The sequence below is a fragment of the Scyliorhinus canicula genome, chromosome 11, assembly GCF_902713615.1.
Source record: "Scyliorhinus canicula chromosome 11, sScyCan1.1, whole genome shotgun sequence".
Lineage (NCBI taxonomy): Eukaryota > Metazoa > Chordata > Chondrichthyes > Carcharhiniformes > Scyliorhinidae > Scyliorhinus > Scyliorhinus canicula.
Window position 1 is genome coordinate 119,712,704 of NC_052156.1, and position 19,739 is coordinate 119,732,442.

Below are 19,739 nucleotides of genomic sequence, written 5' to 3' on the forward strand. Positions count from 1 at the left end.
ATGATGCAGCAGACCACAACGATGCGGCCGACCCTCCTTGACTCGTATTGGCGGGCCCCTCCAGAGCGTTTCAGGCACCTGAAGCCCATTTTTAGGACCCCAACGCACCTCTCGACCACACCACCTGGTCACACAATGGGCCTCAATGTAGCGGGTCTCTGCTTCGGTCTGTGGTCTCCATAGAGGCATCATCAGCCACAACCGCAACGGGTAACCTCTGTCGCCTGGTAACCAGCCCCGTAGCCGGGGGCGGGGGGGGGGGGGGGGGGGGGGGGGGGCGTCCCTCGAACATGCCGGAGATGAATGATTATGCCGGAATGAATGAGTCATGCACACTGCCCAGGTTAGGGGTGCAGACGTGCAGGATCTTCACCTGGTGGTCACAGACCACCTGAACGTTCATGGAGTAGGTCCCCTTTCTGTTCATGAACATCGGCCTGTTATCCGCTAGAGGCCGCAGGGTGACATTCACCCCATCAATTATCCCCTGAACCATGGGTATCCTGGCGCCAGAGCAAAGACCGCTGCCCGGGCATCCTGGTGGGCGTGGTCCACAGGGAACAGAATGTAACGTCCACAAGGTCATACAGGGTGTCCGTCACGGCATGGATGCACCTGTGCACCGATGCCTGCGAGATGTGGTAACTGGAACGATCCCGTGGCAGAGACGTTTAGGACGACCATCACCTTGATGGCTACCGGGAGAGGGTGTCCTCCCCCTGTCCCACGCGGTGCCAGGTGTGCCATCATGTGGCAGATATGGCGATGGTTTCCCGGCTCATCCGCAGTCTCCTCCTGCATGCCCGGGAGTTCCTGAAAGGACACACGCCGCCTGTACACACGAGGCCTCATCAGGTGCCTCCGTGGCACCACCTTCTCCTCCCTCTCCCCCTCCTCCTCCTCCTCCTCACCGGCATCCTCATCCTACGCTCCCCCTCGTCTTGGTCCTCCTCCTCATCTGCCTGTCAGGCGGGTGGCCTTCCAGCCTGAGCAGCTGACACCTGCCCCTCTGAATGCCCGCTCCTCTGCTGCAGCCTCCACCTTCTCTCTGAGAAGCTCCCGCTCCAGCTCCCCTAGGGGTTCATGCAGGGCAGAGGCCCTCGGGGTGGCCAACATCACTGGCTGGTGCCCAAACATTATGATCTTCAGGGGGTGAGGGAACACAAAATTTTAACATGGCGCATTCACCCCTCCACAAACTGGTGCCATGGGCAACATGGTCGCCTCAGTTGGCAGCACGTGCCCCAGCCATGCATGCCCCCCATCCCCGCCCCCTCTGTGCCTTGGTTCCTGCCAGGGCTACCGTTTAATGGCGCAGCCCTCACTGGAAACTGCTGTGGGTGTGGCCCTGGGTTTTCCCAGGGTGAAGATGGGGTACCCATGAGGGGTCCGGCACCCACCCAAACGGCCGAGAGGCCTGCGCTGAGCCAGCGCCCGGGGTGGTTGCCCATCACGTCCGTTGTGTTGGCACCGCCCTGTCATGGTGGGTGGTTCCCGGCCGCCCAGGCTGTCTCCCCCCCCCCATTCTTCCCCGACACTCCCCCGACCCTGGAAGGCCTCCCAACCCCCGCAGCAACCGCGGCCGTGTCCGTTTCAAGAGCCCGTGATACCCCCGTGCCGACCCCTACCTCCTCCAGAGGTAGCCAGCATGACTGGTTGACGATTTTTCAAACATAGTTAGAACCATACCGTCAGGACTTTGGCACATCCAGGGCGCAGACTCGGTCGTCGGGGCACCTCCCGCGATTCTGCGGGCCGTGCGGTGCCCGCCGTGATCACGCCATTTTTGAGGGTGCGGAGAATCTAAAATTGGCGCTGAACCGGCGTCGCAGCCGATTTCGGTGTCAAATCCTATTCTCCGGCCAATTGCGTTTCGCGATTTCGGCGTGGAGGCTCGGAGAACCCAGCCCCATGTTTTACATTTTGTTTACGAACTGCTTAACTGCTAATTGTGAAGCTATTTCTTTGATGTTAATGTGGTTAATTCTGTGTTTAAATTAAAAGTTGTTTAAAAATAACAGTTTTACAAATTAACAAAAAATTGTTTGGGGTTCTCGTCTGGTATCCTGACAAAAGTTGGGGTCAGGTCTGGTATCCTAACACTACAGTAATCAAATTAACTTTGGTAGCTGTTGATCTAGTAGTAACAGCATTAGCTATCAGTTTATGATCAGGTGGGGACCATTCAATTTGAAATAAACATAATCATGTTTGTCTTCCCTTTGAAAGAGCTGGTCCCAAACATCCAGTCATTTCAGAGCAGCTTCACTGTCACCTCAGTGGGAGTCTGACAGAATGGCTGGAAACTAAACTAGCACCCAATTTTGATGGAATCCCCATCTGAGTCATTGATCCACTGTGGAATTTTGATGCGGAACTTCTCACCCCAAACATAATTGTCAGCTGAAGAGACAGCGAAGAGAGCAGGTGTACCCACATCCGGACCTTCACAAGGACCTAGTATATCATAAGTAGCGATATGTGTGGTCAGACCAAATTAACCACCTTGATTTCTGACAGAGTGTAGTCCAAATGGAGTCCAAGCTGGCACTAAAACCCAGACCTTTAAAATTAGTGACGCTAAATGCTTTTTAAAATGTCTATCGTAAGGTGGGTGAGCACATGGAGTAGTTGTAAATTGTTTGCAGAAAGGATCTTTGACATCCCCTCATCCTGTGCATTTTTGCTAGACTTTGTTGCTTGTTTTATATGGTGAGCAAGCTAGTTGCACTCCACACCCCAGTGATATAGAAGCTCAGCTATGGAACTTCCCCAACCTTGCATAATTTACCTGTTTCAGCAATAGCAATGATTCCTTTCAGGTATGATCCCAGTATGATTGACAGGGTCACTGCCCAGTAGCTTTTCTAAGTCTCATACTGATTTCCACAACCTCAGGTTTGATTCTATCCACAGGGCTAGTTTGATCCGTAAAGCTTTGGCTCAGTAGGGTCTCTTAAAGAGTTGTACTTTTTTTTGGTTTGGAAGTTGTCAATCAATCCTTTGTTAAAATCTTTTGGTTCCATTGTTGGTGCCTTTCGTTACAAACCTTTCTTTACATGACGTGGATCCAGGGAGAATCTCTTCATGAAAAGTAGTTCTTTCAAGTTCTATGGAGAACATGGCTATCAACCCTTCTTGTGGCTATCCAGTGATCCAACGACCAAAATGTGCATTTGTTTTGCTGCCTGGTTTGATCATGATGCCAAATTCCAGGGCATATTTATATCCAAACAAAGAAAAGCTAAAGTACATTGGACGCTTTCAGTTGATTTTTTTTATTAGCTAATCGTGTGGAATATGACTCTGAAATAATATATTTTCTATTAGTGTACAAGAGTTTATTGGCAGTATCAGGAAACCAACTTACAGTACGGCACATACAGAGATGAGCTTACACATTCTACTGCTAGTTTGCAAGACACCAACTTTATACATCGTCATTGTGTCAGAATTTATCTTTGAATGTTTTTGAAAGATCTCAAAACCTTTGTCATTTGTTGTAATTATCATTGACTTTGCATAATATGTTAGAGTTTGAAAAGGTTGTACACTAATATAGTTGCCATGGTACTGATATTAATCCATTTATTACATATGTTGTAATATAGAATATTTGCATATTTAAGTATAGCACAGAACAGCTTACAAATTAACACACAATTTACAAACAAGAATTTCCCAACAGGACACTTATCAGGATTTATGTATAAATGAAAGGTGAAGATTCACTTGGGTCCATTGTATGTGTCCAGCCAAACACTGATCTGATACAGATTGCACTGAAATATGTGTAATGACACATTTACATTCACAATAAAATAAAAAATAGTTTTCTGTGGAAACGCTTTCATGTAGCAGTGGGTTTTGACTGGGAAATTATAATTATTATTCCTCACCTCCATTCCCGTATTTAAAGAAACATACCTTTCACAACATAGCAGCCGTTACTATATATCAAAGTCAATTATGGTGTATCACAGGCTCTTATTGTGTCTATAACCGTATGTTATTGCATATCAACACGTGTTTCTGTGTAGCACAGTCTCTTGTTCTAAATCATAACCTATTACTGTATATGCGTCTGTTACAAAACATCTTTCACTATGGACTGCAGTTTATTCCCACAAGATAAATGTTTTTTGAATTCTATTTCAGTGTCTGTAACTGCATATCTGTCTTTACTACATTACCACAGCTGTTATTGAATAGCAGCTTCTCACTGTATATCATTATCGATTACTGTACATCAAGGCCAGTCGTATACTATTTCCCGTTATGGAAAACTTCAATATGTTACTGTATATTGCAACATGTTGTTGTACACTTGATGTATTGCTTAGATTGCAGTCAGCTACTGTATATCACATTTTGTTATTGTGTGGTATTTTTGGAATATTTTTGCCGTCTATTTAATATACAAGTCAGTTCCTTTATTTCACAATCTGTTACTGTACATTGCAACATCCATGCATCAAAGACCAATACTGACCCAAGCTACAGTTACACTGCTCTATGGGGCTACCTTCTCCCTACTGTGGAGCTGCTGCTCTTCAGGGACAAGAGTCTTTGCTATTACGATTTCCAAAGGCAGGCTTGTGGATTTTGGATTAGCCTCTTTGGGTTAGTTTGGTTCTATTTGATGTCTCTATACCTTATATAAACAGACTTCACTGCTCTCTTTTGGTGACAAAGCTATTTTTGGAACCAATTTAAGATCTCACTATTATTCAAAAACTCTTTTTCGGGGAGTTGTTAAACTGAAAACCCATCTTCCCTCTCTGGTGGATGTAGAAGATCCCATGACACGATTTCAAAGGGGGGGGGGGGGGGGGGCAGAGAAATCCTGGTCGACAATTATCCCTCAAATAATACTTGAGAAAGATTATCTGGTCGTTATCTCTGTTTCCTCTATTACAGCAGACAATCTGCTTCAAATTGTGTTCACCTAATTTACAGAATCCTAGAATTGTTATGGCACAGAAGGAGGCCATTTGACCCATCATGTCTGTACCAGCTCTCCAAACAAGCATCATGACTTAATGCTATTTCCTGTCTTTTCCCTGTATCCCTGCACATTGTTTCTATTCAGGTCATCATCTACTGCCCTCTTGAATGCTTTGATTGAACGTGCCTCCACCACACTTCCAGGCAGTGCATTCCAGACACAAACCATTTGTTGTGTGGCAACATTTTTTCTCACATCACATTTGCTTCTTTTGCAACTCACTTTAAATCTGTACAGTTGTATAGGACTTTGGTTCAGCCACATTTGGAATACTGCGTGCAGTTCTGGTCGCCACATTACCAGAAGGATGTGGATGCCTTGGAGAGGGTGCAGAGGAGGTTCACCAGGATGTTGCCTGGTATGGAGGGTGCTAGCTATGAAGAAAGGTTGAGTAGGTTAGGATTGTTTTCGTTGGAAAGACGGAGGTTGAGGGGGGACCTGATTGAGGTCTACAAAATTATGAGAGGTATGGACAGGGTGGATAGCAACAAGCTTTTCCCAAGAGTGGGGGTGTCAGGTACAAGGGGTCACGATTTCAAGGTGAGAGGGGGAAAGTTTAAGGGAGATGTGCGTGGAAAGTTTTTTACGCAGAGGGTGGTGGGTGCCTGGAATGCTTTACCAGTGGAGGTAGTAGAGGCAGGCACCATAGCATCATTTAAGAAGCATCTAGACAGGTATATGAATGGGCGGGAACAGAGGGAAGTAGACCTTGGAAAATAGGAGACAGGTTTAGATAAAGGATCTGGATCGGCGCAGGCTGGGAGGGCCGAAGGGCCTGTTCCTGTGCTGTAATTTTCTTTGTAAGAAGTCTTACAACACCAGGTTAAAGTCCAACAGGTTTGTTTCAAACACGAGCTTTCGGAGCACGGCTCCTTCTTCAGGTGAATGGAGCCGTGCTCCGAAAGCTCGTGTTTGAAACAAACCTGTTGGACTTTAACCTGGTGTTGTAAGACTTCTTACTGTGCTCACCCCAGTCCAACGCCGGCATCTCCACATCGTAATTTTCTTTGTTCTCGTTCTTTTTTAGAGGTGGAAACAGTTTCTCCTTACCTACTCTGTCCGGCCCCATCATGATTTTGAACATCTCTATTAAATCTCCACTCGGCCTTCTTCTCTCCAAGGAGAACAGTCCTAACCTCTCCAATCTATTTTCAAAACTGAAGATTTGCATCCCTGGAACACTTCTTGTAAACCTCTCCTGTACTATCTTCTATGCGTTCCTAATGTGTGGTGCCCAGAACTTCACACAATACTCCAGCTGAAGTATCAGTGTCTTGTATACCAGTGTCTTGTATACCCCAATATCACGGAACACATCATATGAATGTGAGTGTTTCTATTTCTTTCTTTCTTTAGTTCTCTCATCTTTCTATCCTGAAATAATTTCCAGATCTAAAGTTCCTTTTGGAGACCCAACATATTTGGATAGATCTCTGCAATCGCTGGAAAGGTTTTGGCTGTTGCAGCCTCAACATTGTTCCTTTTATGTAACAAACAAAGACCAAGAGCACCATCCTTCAATTTTCCAATTTTTACCAGTCTGTCTTCCCCTTTCAGAGGTTACTATCAAGGAGCTTCTAAAATCGAATTTCCTCCACTAATCATGGGTTCTCCCATGGCTAATAATTCCAGGCAATGAGAACTGATGACTTGACATGCCTGTGTCTTAGAAATAGTTAGCTGGCTCTCCCACATATTCCCAGCCTTTAGCCCTTTACATTTATTAGATCCATTCTGAGACATTTCAACAGCTCCGTCTACAAAAATGTACAAACATTTTTGCTTGGAACCAGGAATGTTCAGCTACCAGTCCTTCCTTAACCTAGGCCACATCTGTTAATACAATTATGGCATACACCACATAGTCCTTTTTCCTTCTGTTTACCAATTTAGTCACCACATTTCAATATGTACATAGAAATATCTCCGCCTGTTTTAGCTTTAATCCAAAACCGGGCACATTTCACTTCACTGCTTAATTATTAAGAGACACCACTTGAATCAATTAAGACTCTCATCTCCCCCAGTGGCTACCCTTAATCAATTTCCAAAGGTATGTATGATCGAAGTTTGCAATGCAAATGGTAGAATTATGTCTCAGAAAAATGCACTCAATCAGTTAGATTTAATTCCCTTTAGTTTTTCTTTGAATTTGCATTGAAACTCATTTATATTAGGATTCATGGTGTTGTCATTTTGTCTTTTCATTCGCTGTCATTTATAATTCACTCAGGGATCAACTATTTATGTCTCTATTAATGGAAAATATCTGGAAATTCCTGTTGTCTTACTGCAGTTGGAGGCTTTTTCTCAGGGTGGAAATGGCAATTACAAGGGAGCACAAGTTCAAGGTGAGGGGGGAAAGGTTCAGTGGAGATGTGCGGGGGACGTTTGTTTAAGGAGTGTGGTGGTGGCCTGGAGCACTGCCAAGTGAGGTGGTTGAGGCAGATACGTTAGCGACCTTTAAGTCTTATCTGGATAGGCACATGAACATACGGGGTATAGAAGGATACAGGTGATTGGTCTGGGGATGGTTTAGCTCAGTGGGCTGTACAGCTGGTTTGTGATGCAGAACAAGGCCAGCAGCATGGGTTCAATTTCCGTACCAGCTGACCCGAACAGGCACCTGAATGTGGCGATGAGAGGCTTTTCACAGTAACTTCATACTTGTGACAATAAATGTTATTATTATTAGAGATAGGACACATGATCGATGCAGGCTTGGAGGGACTAAGGGCCTGTTCCTGGGCTGTATTGTTCTTTGTTCTATAACAGAGAGGTGACGCAGATGTGACCCCCCCCAGTACAAGGCATTGTGGTGAATTCTCTCAGCAGTCACTCATTCAAGGGATGACAGGGTACCGCGACTTGTTCCCCTGTGAGGTTAGACCATAAGACATAAGAACAGAATTAGGCCATTTGGCCCATCGAGTCTGCTCCACCATTCAATTGTGACTGATATGTTTCTCAACCCCATTCTCCTGCCTTCTCCCCATAATCCCTGATCCCCCTATTAATCAAGAACCTACCTATCTCTGTCTTAAAGGCACTCGGTGATTTAGAATGCAGGTCCATTGAATTCACTCAACTTGTAATTGAAAATATGGAAAAATGTGTCATTTGAAACGTGGAAGTCTGGCAATATAGACATAGAACAGTACAGCACAGAACAGGCCCTCCGGCCCTCGATGTTGTGCCGAGCAATGATCACCCTACCTAAACCCACGTAACCCGTATACCCGTAACCCAACAATCCCCCCATTAACCTTACACTACGGGCAATTTAGCATGGCCAATCCACCTAACCCGCACATCTTTGGACTGTGGGAGGAAACCGGAGCACCCGGAGGAAACCCACGCACACACGGGGAGGACGTGCAGACTCCACACAGACAGTGACCCAGCCGGGAATCGAACCTGGGACCCTGGAGCTGTGAAGCATTGATGCTAACCACCATGCTACCGTGAGGCCCATATCTGATCTGATTTGAGAAATATGAGAGAATATAGTGCAAGATCCCACAAAGGGTTAATAGCAGCTGCAAAGAGCAGGATTATAAATTGCAGATTATTTCTCCCAAGCAGTCTTAGCAAACACACAGGATTTTCGTATGAAGCTAAAAACAATGGTTCACACCTTCATTGAAAGTAACTATCTCAGTAAGCATCTGGAAAAGCATGGATGAGAGTTTCAGTTGAGCTAGGTGATAAATGTAAACCTTTCAAGTTATAACCAAGTGGATTTTAGCATACAGCGCAAAGCAATGTTTCACACCTTCATTGAAATTAACTATCTTAGTAAGCAGCTAGAAAGGAAAGGATGAAGTTCAGTTGAATTTGGTGACAATTCTAGGTGTGAAGTTCTGCCGATATCAGGTAAATTAAAGAACTTTGGAGACTCGGTCTACGAGAAACATAATTTAAAGCTAAAATCAAAGTCAAAATTATGAGCTGGGGACACAATTGGAAAATAAAACGATAGAAATGACAGGAACCAAACCAAAATTCACACCCCTATTGAAACCAAAGCATTTTTGAATATCACAAAGGAACTTTGTACATCACAAAGAAAACAATGTAACCAGAGACCTGAGAGGTGAGGTTATGTCAAAATGAATACTTAGTTGTATTTGAATGTTTAGATCAAAGATACGTTTTACAATCAAAGTGAAATAAAAGTTACTTTACAATAAAATCACAAAAACTTAATAACTGTTAGAAAGAGAATATAAACCCAGAGACCAGAGCAGGAACTACTAGACCAGAGGGAGAGAGAGAGAGAGGCAGAGAAGGAACAAGAGAAGCAAGCAGAGTCAGCTTACAGTCAGCTCAGTCATGGGAAAGGGACAGAGCCAAGTAGCTGAGCTAAAACAGCTAATACATCTAAAGAAGACCAGAATTTAAAGAGTAGGCAGAGTCAGCTCAGAGATAGCCAGTAGAGTCAGCTCTCACAGCTCGGTACATGGGAAAGATGGACATAGCAACTGAGCTAACCAGCGAATACATCTAAAAAAGACCTGACTTTAAAGAAGATTGATTGTCAAGGTGGGCCTGAAGGTCCCTTAAACCAACCAGAAGGATCCAGAAGCAAGATCGTTTTACTTTTCTGTAAAGAAAGTGATTGCAGCTTTTAAAAGAAAAAATATAATAATAAAATAACTTAATTTAACCTGAAACAGTGGTTATCCCTCAGTCTACTTTACTTAGCAATGCGAGACCCAGGATTGATGCTACTAAGTGGTAAGTAGATTAAATATTCTATGAAGCTGTGGGTTATACCGGGGGAATAGCACCTATCAAAGTCTGCATAGGAGTCGGGGAGTGAAAATTCCAGTTCACCATTTAGAATGTCGGCCCTTTTTGGTATAGAGGGACTTCTAAGAATAGTGGTGAGTTTGCAACAACAAACTGTCCCCACTCCACCCATGGGGTGGGGGCACGCAGCCAACTGAGGCTCCTTAGAGTTGAAGCACTTCATTTAGGTGAAGTTGAGAGGGGCAACTAGGGGAAAGTGGCTATTGTGTGACAGGGGAGAGAGTGAGGGTCAGTGGAAAGGTGTTCACATAGGGGGATGCACATGGGTTGGCGTCCCAGATCCTGACCAGGCTGGGGGTAAGGGCATTGTCAGGAGTCCTCATCCTTCACTTTGATGTTCACTTCCTTTCAGTTTTTGATTATGGTGCATTGTGGAGCCAGGTGATCTGGCAATTATCTTGGTGTGATTGACCAGCAGCAGCGATATCAACATGCTGTTGCACACAGCCATGATCTGCACCCTGTAGAGGAGGGGGTAGCAGAGCCCCTTGATCTTCCTGGAGCAGGGCCATAGATGGCAGAGCCTTAGAGGAGACAGTACAGGCCATGGGTGTTCCAACGGAGAACTTCCTACCTCTAGATGTCAGAGCTCCAGTGCTGGTGAAGGCTGCATCTGTCCCAGCGGGACGGTTGACTACCTGTGCCAGGTGATGCAAGAGTTGGCATCACATGAATTGGGTTACTATCACTCTGAACTTCTATGCCAGTGGCTCATTTCAGGGTTGCATGGATCACCTGTGCAGCATCTCCCAGTCAACAACACACAAATGCATAAAGGAGGTGACAGATTGGGACTGTTTGTGTGGGCACTATGTACATCAACTCGGACCTGGATCAGTGAGCCAGGATGCCAGGGCCACGGGCATTACCCACTGAGCAGGCATACCCCAGGTGCAAGGTGTCAGAAACTGCACCCACGTGGCTCTGTGGTCTCCATGGTGGCATGGGGCACCATTTTTGAACCACAAGGGACTCCACTCTCTCAATATCCAGCTCAGCTGTGAACACATGATGTGCATCATGCAGGTGTGTGCCCATTTCCCAGCGAGCGTCTATGATAGTTACACCTTGGGGCACTCACAGAGTCGTTTTTGATAAGAGCAGTGGCTGGAGGGATGTCTCCTCAGAGACAAAGGGTACCCATTCAGGAGGTGGCTGATAATGCCAGTGCGGAGGCCCCAAACACCCGCTGAGACTCGCTATAAGGAGGCTCATGTTTCAACACATGTGATGGTCGAATAGGCGATTGGATGGCTCAAGATGCGATTCTGGTGCCTGGACCAGTCGGGAGGAGCCCTCCAATTTAGCCCCAGAAGGTGTCCTGGATCATAATATTGCTGCACTCTGCACAATCTAGCACTGCACCAGGGAGGGCAGCTGGCCAGGAGGAGATGGAAGCATGCCACATCCTAGGATGTGGAGGGTGTCAAGGAGGCAACCCGCAAAGGAGGAGGAGAGCGGACTTCATGCATTGTCTGGGGCCTAGGTGGAACCAGGGCTAGGGACCCCCTCTTTGACTCTCCATAGATGTGGGGTTGGGAGGGTGGGGCTGGGGTCCTGTGCCAGGAGCAATGCAGCATTACTGTGTCATCAGGGTGGGACAGACATTGTGCTGTCATTCTCACACTGCAAAGGGAGGAATCACTGAATCTGCATGAGGGTTTGCGGAGCATTGCACCATGATATGACAGCGTAGATGCTCTTTATGTATGTTCAAAGTTATTTTTAATGTTAGCTCGTAATTGCAATGGTGACTTTTCTATAATAGTGCCTTGGTTCACTAATGCCCACTAGGTGCCTATCATTTCTCATTCTTCCTCACTTTCCCGCTACGTCTCGGTATATCCCCAGATCCACATCTGAGCTTGAGGTAGCCTGTTGGCTTCCACATCCTGTTATCTGAGATGACCTTGGTAGGTGTACCCTGGGAGGCCTGGAACCTGAGGGTCACAGCCTGATTTTGAGCAGCACAGGTGTTGTCATGTTACCCTCTTTGGTGTGTGGGGCTGGAGGTGTTTTGCTCACATGGAGAGGGGTGCTCGATGGACCTGACACCCATCAGGGTTTTCTGGGTGGAAGATCTCAGGTTGCGCATCTGCTGATCCTCTTTCCTTCAGGTACCCAGGGCTCCTGGCCTCCTCCATGGGATAGAGGGGCAGCTGGAATGAGATCCATCCCCATTCAAAGGCAGGTCAAGGAGTCAGCGTCATCGATGTCCAACCAAATAAATGCTGGGTGGGATTTTCTGGCCCCATCTGCCTTCGTGATCATCCAGCCAGCCATAGCAGAGCCGGAAAATTTCCAACACTAGGCGGGATGAGGGTCATTGGGTGGGTGGAACTAAAGGTCAGCTCAACTGGACAATCGAAGGAGAACCCAGGCCATTAAGTTATGTTTTTATCCACATGAGCCAACTAATCCCAATACTTTTGGTAAGTCCCCAAGCCATTAATATTCCTCTTTTTCAAGCAATAATCACATTCCTTTCTGAAATACATTTGGAGTCTGGATTCAACTGGCAGAGAATTCCCCATTCAAATCATGTCCTTGTTGAAGATTTTTTAATTACGTCCCCTTAAATTTCTATTGTAATTAAGTTTAATGTACATTCTCCTGTTGCTGTTGCCTGAGCTGTGGATATAATCTATCGCCCTTTTACTCTATCACAACAATTATTAATTTTGAACGCCTATCAAATCAACCTTAAATGTTCCTAGCGGTTGTGTAAAAATATACAACTATGCCATCTCTTCACAACTGTAGCACCTCCTGTTTGGTAATATTCAAGTGAATCTATTTTCTCTTGAATTTTTTAAATCCCTTCTATAGCGAAGTCACCAAAATTCTATGCCATGCTCCAACAATGGCTGAAGTAATATTTTGTATAAGTTCAACAACATCTCTTTTCCAAGTTTCCCCCTCCATTTACCTTTGTTAGGAAAAAAAAGTAGTTTTAAGGCATTCATATTTGTATTAGAAATAACATGTGTGGGAGGGTGGTGTTAGGGGAGAAAATGTGGAAACGTTGTGGGGTTTGTGTTATATTTGTTGAATGATTATGTGTTAATGTATGCTCTGGTTTGAATAGAAATATTTTTTAAAAATGAAATAAGAAATAGTCTTCATTGTGTTTAATTAATGTTTATGTGCCTGGAAGGGTAAAACCTATAATTATATTCATGCTGGACAAAGGTGTAATTCTATTGTGGTTAGAGAGGGCTACGGCATGAAGTGTAAATAAGCCACCAGTGGTTGTTTAGCAACTGGGGCCTTTTAAGGTAGAGAAGCTTTTAAATTTTAGTTTAACTAATTTGATTATAGTTGGACACAGATAGTGAGAGAGAAGCTCTCACAGCTCTTCTCGAAGCAGTTTTAGATGGGTAAAGAGGGAACATCTCTCTCAGCCTTGCTAGAAGAATAGCCATACAATGGACTAATGGTTAAGAAAACAGATGCCGGAAACCTAAAGTCCATCGAGTGAAGGAAACTAGAGAAATTAAGAGAAGTTTCCAAGAAGTCACAAGTTAATTGAACAGAGTAAATTGGGAACTAGAACAGGTTACTGTTCAGTAAAGTCACAGAGAATTGAAAAGAGATTGGATTGTTGAGAGGCAAGAAAGATATCTGCAGTAGTGTTAAGTATTGTGAGAAGTTACTAGTTTGGGAGACATTTAAAATCATTGTGGAAATCGGGGGCTGGACCTGTGATTTTGTGTAAAAACCGTAAAAGAGAAAGGAAACCTGAAATAAATATGTAAAACTTTAAAGTGAAACCTTGATGGAAGCAATGGAGGGAAAGCATAAATTTAAAAGAAGATTTGAAAGTGTGACTTTTGAAAGTGGAATTTGAAATCACTCATGGGGAAGCCAAAGTTCAGTGAAACAAGGTGGCCCATGGTATAAGAATTATCCGAGGGAACTTTGAGGAGGAATCCACAGACATTCACTTGAGTTCAGAGAGAGTATGTATCACCACATTTATCTTGTGTGTTCAAAGGGACTTTCTGTGTTAATGAGGTCATTGTAGTTTAATATGTACTTTGGAATCTGTGAGGGGGAAGTAAAGAAGTACTGTATCCTCGTTCAATTTTTTCATGTTTAATCATTTTTTTTCTCTTGCTGTTAAAACTAATGAGTGGTCCTGTGACTGTGTTCCTCCACATTTTATAACAAAACATTGAGGTTATGGTCGCTTGAACCAGGGTTCCATTCTGGGATCTACCCGTCCAGTTATAACACCAATTGGAATGGTAACACCTATAACAACCAACCTGAGGACTACTGAGGCAATGCCGGTGCCCAGAATTGCAATTCGCTTTTTTTTCACCAGTCTCATGGCATCCCAATACTAGACAGGTTAATTTGAGACAATTTCTAGCCCCTACACTGCATTTATTTTATTTATCACAACTATCAGTCCTTCAACGAATTCCACATGGCTGGCTAAGCAAGACCCAACTTTCAGGTGCGCTGATTAATTCATGATTTTTCAAGTATTTAGCAATTTTATCCTGCATTATTGACTTAGTAGTTTATCAACAAATGAAGAACGATTAACAAGATGAGAAAAGTACACTAGATGATAAAAGGTCTGGATAAAGCAGATCTGGAGTGGATGCTTCCTCTTGTGGGGCATTCTAGAATGAGAGGTCATAGTCTCAGGATAAGGGGTCACAAGTTGAGGAGAAACTACTTCTCCCAAAGGGTTGTGAATCTGTGGAATTTGTTACTCCAGAGTACGGCGGATGCTGGGACAATGAGTAAATTTAAAGATGATGTGGAGATGCCGGCGTTGGACTGGGGTGAGCACAGTAAGAAGTCTTACAACACCAGGTTAAAGTCCAACAGGTTTGTTTCAAACACGAGCTTTCGGAGCACGGCTCCTTCTTCAGGTGAATGGAAAGGCTTGTTCCAGAAATGTTTATATAGACACAGTCAGAGATGCCCCGGAATGCGAGCACCTGCAGGCAATCAAATCATCAAAGATGCAGAGAGAGAGGTAACTCCAGGTTAAAGAGGTGTGAATTGTCCCAAGCCAGTTCAGTCGGTAGGCCTCTGCAAGTCCAGGCTTGTTGGTGGGGGCCGAATGTAATGCGACATGAATCCCAGATCCCGGTTGAGTCCGCATTCATGCGTGCGGAACTTAGCTATAAGTTTTTGCTCAGCAATTTTGCGTTGTCGCGTCTCCTGAAGGCCTCCTTGTAGAATGCTGACCCGGAGATCAGAGGCTGAATGTCCTTGACTGCTGAAGTGTTCCCCAACTGGAAGGGAACAGTCCTGCCTGTTGATAGTCGCACGATGCCCGTTTATTCGTTGTCGCAGTGTCTGCATGGTCTCGCCAATGTACCACGCTTCGGGACATCCTTTCCTGCAGCGTATGAGGTAGACTACATTGGTCGAGTCGCACGAGTATGCGCCGCGTACCTGGTGGGTGGTGTTTCCACGTGTAATGGTGGTGTCCATGTCGATGATCTGGCATGTCTTGCAGAGATTACCCTGGCAGGGTTTTGTGGTGTTGTGGTTGCTGTTCTGAAGGCTGGGTAATTTGCTGCAAACAATGGTTTGTTTGAGGTTGCGCGGTTGTTTGAAGGCCAGCAGTGGGGGTGTGGGTGTGGGTGTGCCAAGGTCATCCCCACACCCCCACTACTGGCCTTCAAACAACCGCGCAACCTCAAACAAACCATTGTTTGCAGCAAATTACCCAGCCTTCAGAACAGCAACCACAACACCACAAAACCCTGCCAGGGTAATCTCTGCAAGACATGCCAGATCATCGACATGGACACCACCATTACACGTGGAAACACCACCCACCAGGTACGCGGCGCATACTCGTGCGACTCGACCAATGTAGTCTACCTCATACGCTGCAGGAAAGGATGTCCCGAAGCGTGGTACATTGGCGAGACCATGCAGACACTGCGACAACGAATAAACGGGCATCGTGCGACTATCAACAGGCAGGACTGTTCCCTTCCAGTTGGGGAACACTTCAGCAGTCAAGGACATTCAGCCTCTGATCTCCGGGTCAGCATTCTACAAGGAGGCCTTCAGGAGACGCGACAACGCAAAATTGCTGAGCAAAAACTTATAGCTAAGTTCCGCACGCATGAATGCGGACTCAACCGGGATCTGGGATTCATGTCGCATTACATTCGGCCCCCACCAACAAGCCTGGACTTGCAGAGGCCTACCGACTGAACTGGCTTGGGACAATTCACACCTCTTTAACCTGGAGTTACCTCTCTCTCTGCATCTTTGATGATTTGATTGCCTGCAGGTGCTCGCATTCCGGGGCATCTCTGACTGTGTCTATATAAACATTTCTGGAACAAGCCTTTCCATTCACCTGAAGAAGGAGCCGTGCTCCGAAAGCTCGTGTTTGAAACAAACCTGTTGGACTTTAACCTGGTGTTGTAAGACTTCTTACTAAATTTAAAGAGGAGTTAGACAAATTTTTAATTGGTAATGGGTTGAAGGGTTATGGAGAACAGTCAAGTTCACGCCCGGATGAGATCAGCCGTGATCGAATGCATAGCATACACGATGGGCCAAATGGCCTAATTCTGTTCTATATCTTATGAACTGGCCGATGCTGTTTCAAGAAGTCAGCGACAAGCTATTTATGCCACTGATTACAGATTTACAATAGTCTTGAAATAAGCAAATTGTGGGGCAGCACGGTGGCGTAGTGGTTAGCACTGCTGCCTCATGGCATCGAGGTCCCAGGTTCGATCTTGGCTTTGGGTCACTGTCCGTGTGGAGTTTGCACATTCTGCCTGTCTTTGCGAGGGTTTCACCCACACAACCCAAAGGATTGTGTTTTTTTTTGTTTAATTTGCCCCTTAATTGTAAAAAATGAATTGGGTACTCTAAGTTTATTATAAAAAAAGAAATAAGAAATGGCACCTGGAGATTGGAGGATGATCAACAGAATACACATGTTCAAGAAAGGAGAGAAACATGTTATAATCTCATTGGTCCATGGTCTGTGGTGACGATCAAAAAGGTTTAAGACTTCACATGGAGGCTGGGGGATACTGATATTACAGCTGGGCTTGTCCTCCAGAGACCCAGAGCAATGCTCTGAGAATCTGGGTTTGAATTTTGTCACAGTAGATAGTGAAATTTGAATTTAATTAAAATCTGCATCTAATGATGACCATGAAAACATTGTTGATTGTCATGAAAACAAAACCCATTTGCCCTTTATGGAAGGAATTCTGCCCTCCTTACCAGGTCTGGCCCACATGGGACTCCAGACCCAAAGCAATATGGTTGACTCCTAAATGTGCAGCAAGCAATTCAGCCGGCCAATAAGCGTTGGCCCAACCAACGACATCCACATCCAATAATTAAAAAAAACTTGAGTTGTTTGTACTACATCAAAAGGTGAGAGTTCCAATCTTGGTGGAGTGGTCAGCAGGCAAAATGAGAATGAAATCAGGCTGATGTTGTGCACATAATGGCCAGGGTTCTACCCTACCCGGCGGGGCGGGGGGGGTCCCGGCGTGTCGGAGTGGCATGAACCACTCCGGCGTCGGGCCGCCCCAAAGGTGCGGAATTCTCTGCATCTTTAGGGGCCAAGCCCTAACATTGAGGGGCTAGGCCCGCGCCAGAGTGGTTGGCGCTCCGCCGGCTGGCAGGAACAACCTTTGGTGCCACGCCAGCCGGGGCTGAAGGGAGTTCGCCGGCCGGCGGAAGTCCACGCTTGCGCCGGAGCATTAGCGGCTGCTGACGTCATCCCCGCGCATGCGCAGGGGAGGGGGTCACTTCTGCCTCCGCCATCGTGAAGACCATGGCAAAGGCGGAAGGAAAAGAGTGCCCCCACGGCACAGGCCCGCTCGCCGATCGGTGGGACCCGATCGCGGGCCAGGCCACCGAGGGGGCACCCCCCGGGGCCAGATTGCCCCGCGCCCCCCCCATGACCCCGGAGTCCGCTCGCGCCGCCTGGTCCCGCTGGTAAGGTAGGTTTGATCCACGCCGGCGGGACCAGCATGACAGCAGTGGGACTTTGGCCCATCGCAGGCCAGAGAATCGCCGGGGGGAGCCCTCCGGCCGGCGCGATTCCCGGCCCCGCCAACATGGCGGGGACGGGATTGACGCCGACCCCCGGCGATTCTCCGACCAGGCGGGGGGGTCGGAGAATCCCGCCCATGATGCTTATGTCGACTTTGTGCGATAATGTAAAGTGGCTGAGTGTGAGTTGCAGCCTATATTATACCTCTTTTGATTTGAAGCCAATGGAAATAAAAACTGGGAGAGATGTAAAACAGGCTGCCATCTTGTTAATATCCAGTTTGTACTCTCACAGAAATGGTAGCATCACCTCAATCATTTGAACTGTGTGCTGAAGACTGCGGCATAATGTGAGGAGGACCAAAATAAGGATAGAATACTTCAAAATAGACAACATGGTATGACATTGATACCACAGGTGACAAATGAAATACTGAGCTGCATCAATATTTCAACTGTTACTGAGCACTGTTACCCTCATGAGCATTGCAATGACCCTTTGCCAGGCCACCTCTACGTTTGAAAAGTAAAAATGTCTCTTCCTTAATTGGCTACGAGTTTTGAAGTCAAGACCATTTATTCTCAATTTCTGTGTCACGTCCCAATAATGTTTAACATGCTTAATTAATTCCATTTGTTCTTTTCTAAAGTCTTCAAATCAGAAATATCAAAAACAGCAAAAAGGAAAAGCAGCGAAAAGTTTGAAAGGAACTCTGGTTTGTGCACAATGAACTGTCGAAGTCAGTGGAATGTGAGAAGGGAAGTGAGATACTTCCCCAAGGGCAGGGGAAATTCAGATGGGAGACTCGATTTATCTTGCTCATCTGCTCCCTCTGCTGCACTGATGAGACCATAAAGATGTTCAATGCTTCGAGGCAGCGAAAGCTGAGTGCATGATACTGGTCCCCGTAACAAACAAACAAGGGTCTGACTGGAAGTTTTGTTATATAACTTGCATTTGTTCTGTCGAATTTGTGGATTAATAAAATGAATATTGATTATTTGAATATTATTCTTGGAATAATTTCCAATCAAGCTAATAATGAATTTACACAATTTACCTTGCGATAGATATACGCATACAAATGGTGATTCAGCTTTTCATTTTCTTTTCCAATAATATGTTACTAGTTCATATTTTGTTTATTAATAATGCACTCACATTTAAGTTTCACAATTATAGGGAAGCTGGAGTGGATTACGATTCTAAGTTTCAAAAGGTAGAGTGACAAGAAGACTTCTGATGGAATAAATTTAGTTGTGCAATTAATAATGTTTAGTAATTTTGTTTCAATGTTTTAAAATGTCATTAGATATTTTCTCCTATTCCCGGCTCTGTTTCAGTGTTTAAATTGTCAGTACCTGTTTCATGAAAGGTCAAGTGACATGTTTAATGCTCACAGGGCTAAGGGGTAGATAAAGAACAAGAACCAAATGAATAACCTTGAATTCTTTCCACTGCTTAGCGAATTGAAGGTAGGACTGAGTCATAAAGACCATAAACATTAATCTCTGAAAAATTAAATTCTAACCCAACACTTCAACTTTTCTTTTCTCTTTGGATGCTGCTTCTGATTCTTTCAATGTTTAAAGTTAATCCCTGGTTGGTGCTGATTTTGGAGACCCCATCATGGCTTGGTGATCGGGGATGCTTCAGTTCTCTTCATACTCACTGGGCTTGGTATAGGAGACAACAGGCAGTTCCTCTCCTCATCTTTGTCCAGTATTGCCCTATTGTAAAGTATGTGTGGACATCTATAGGGATCTGGATTGAACTTGATGATGCCATCACTCTTTGTTTGGCTCTTATTTGAAGAACGACTTGTATAGATGAGAGCAACTGAGGAACTCATTGGGATCTGAAACCCACAATAACTCCACAAAGGAATGAGTTAGT